We start from the raw sequence: 2500 nt of genomic DNA on the forward strand, positions 1-2500 counted from the left end.
GGGATAGGCTCCAGCCCCCCGCGACCCTGTACACAGGATAAGCGGTTGACGATGGATGGATGGATGGATGGATTAATACAGAGGTTTTGGGGTCCCTGGAGGGCCACAAGGGTGCACTATGGGGTCTCCAAGAAATTTGAGGGGGGGTAAAATTAATACAAAATGTATTTTAGGACTGTCAGAGTTTGCGTTAAAGGAATATTCCAGGTTCAATATGAGTTAAGCTCAATCTACAGCATTTGTAGCATTATATTGATCACCAGAAAAATGAATCTCCTTTATTTAAAAGGAAAAAAAAAGGAGTCACTTGCAATGGGATGATTATATTTGGGGGTCCTTGGCATCAAGGACGGATTAAGAACTGAGAGGCTCATGGGCAGGTACACTGACTGTCACCCCTGGAGTCACGAGTTTGAATCCAGGGCGTGCCGAGTGACTCCAGTCAGGTCTCCTTAGCAACCAAATTGGCCCGGTTGCTAGGGAGGGTAGAGTCACATGGGGTAACCTCCTCATGGTCACTATAATAAGGTTACTTCTCATTGGGGCGTGTGGTGAGTTGTGCGTGGATGCCGCGGAGAATAGCGTGAAGCCTCCATGCGTGCTACATCTCCGCGGTAACGTGCTCAATAAGTTATGTGATAAGATGCTCGGATTGATGGTCTCAGACATGGAGGAAACTGAGATTCGTCTTCCGCCACCCAGATTGAGTCGAGTCACTACGCCACCATGAGGACTTAGAGCGCTTTGGAAATTGGGCGTTCCAAATTGGGGAGAAAATAAAAAAACAAAAAAATTGATGGAGCAATGACTTACACAGCCAATTATATGTACTTTATAATCATGAACCGATCCAAAATCATGCGTTACTAATAGGGATGTGCATGGTAGTCAAATACCAAAATAACTATTCGGTTATTCTGCACGTGTATAGATGTCTTCAGCCCGATATGAGTCCGATGGTACCGACAAACCTACAGGTTTTGGGCCAAGTTTGGGTCAGTTTTTCAAGCAGGCTATAGGGCGAGTTAAGGGCTGTTCAAACGTGCATCAAAGCCATTTACACACGCACTGGATGGACATCTTTGATCGTTGCGCCAAACCACAACTCAGGACCATTGCATTTTTTATACACTGCATTAAGTTAAAAGAACATTAATATTTATAAATGCATTAATAATAAGTTATTATAAAGGGATATCTGTGGTTTATAGTTAAGTAAGACACCAATGAGCCAAAGCATTATGACCACTTGCCTAATATGCGGTTGGTCCTCCGTTTGCCGCCATAACAGTTCCGACCCGTCGAGGCACGGACACTATAAGACCCCTTAAAATGTCCTGTGGTATCTGGCACCAAGACATCAGCAGCAGATCCTTCAAGCCCTCCAAGTTGCGAGCTGGAGCCGCCGTGGATTGGACTTGTTGGTCAAGCACATCCCATAGATGCTCAATCGGATTGAGATCTGGGGAATTTGGAGGTCAGGGCAACACCTTGAACTTCATCATGTTCCTCAGACCGTTCCCGAACAATGTGTGCAGTGTGGCAGGGCGCATTATCCTGCTGAAAGAGGCCACTGCCATCAGGGAATACCGTTGCCATGAAGGAGTGTACCTGGACTGCAACTATGTTTAGGTAGGTGGCACATGTCCAATTGACGTCCACATGAATAGCCGGACCCAGTGTTTCCTAGCAGAGCGTTACCCAGAGCATCTACCTCCACCGGCTTGTCGTCTTCCAACAGTGCATCCTGGTGCCATCACTTCCCCACATGGTGCACATAGGTACACGGCCGTCCACGTGGTGTAAAAGAAAACAGACGAGGCGACCTTCTTCCACTGCTCCAAGGTTCAGCTCTGATGCTCGCGTGCCCATTGTAGGTGGACAGGGGTCATCATGGGTACTCTGACCGGAGGCTACGCAGCCCCGTATGCAGGAAGTATGTGACACATTCCTCCAGTAACCATCATTCAAAGTTTCTGTGACCACAGTGGACCTGGCGGTTCGGACCAGATGGGATAGCCTTCATTGCCCTTGCACATCAATGAACTTTGGGTGCCCAACACCCTGTCGCCGGTTTGTGGTTTGTTCCTCCTCGGACCACTGTTGGTAGGTACCGGAAGCACCCCACAAGCCTTGACTTTTCAGAGATGCTCTGACCCAATCATCTGGTCATAACAAGTCACTCCTGGGGGCTTGAACCCCCGACCTTTCGGTCAGTAACCCAGAGCCTTAACCGCTGAGCCACCGCTGTCCCGCTTGTTGGTTCTACGATTGACAAAATCAGTTTTAACTTGATTCAAGGAACTTTACGATTTAACAGGTTAATGCATACATACCTTTCTGCATTCTTACACATTTAACACCAACGGTTAACATCTTTTTAGTTGCTCACAGCATTCAAAATACATTCGAAGTCACATTTGACAAGCAGTGCACTATTTTTGCACAAAGGGTCCATTATGAGCTGCGGTGGTAGAGACGAGGTCCAGTTTGTCCCACT

The 2500-nt window shown here is 47.3% G+C and overlaps 1 protein-coding gene across 1 annotated transcript in view; it reads left to right on the forward strand.

The window, feature by feature from the left end:
* LOC127625111 (peripheral-type benzodiazepine receptor-associated protein 1) overlaps positions 1–2500 on the forward strand; it is a 148896-nt gene that overhangs the window by 94974 nt on the left and 51422 nt on the right. The window lies entirely within an intron of this gene.

Source organism: Xyrauchen texanus, chromosome 3 (assembly GCF_025860055.1).
Source record: "Xyrauchen texanus isolate HMW12.3.18 chromosome 3, RBS_HiC_50CHRs, whole genome shotgun sequence".
In the NCBI taxonomy this organism is placed as follows: domain Eukaryota; kingdom Metazoa; phylum Chordata; class Actinopteri; order Cypriniformes; family Catostomidae; genus Xyrauchen; species Xyrauchen texanus.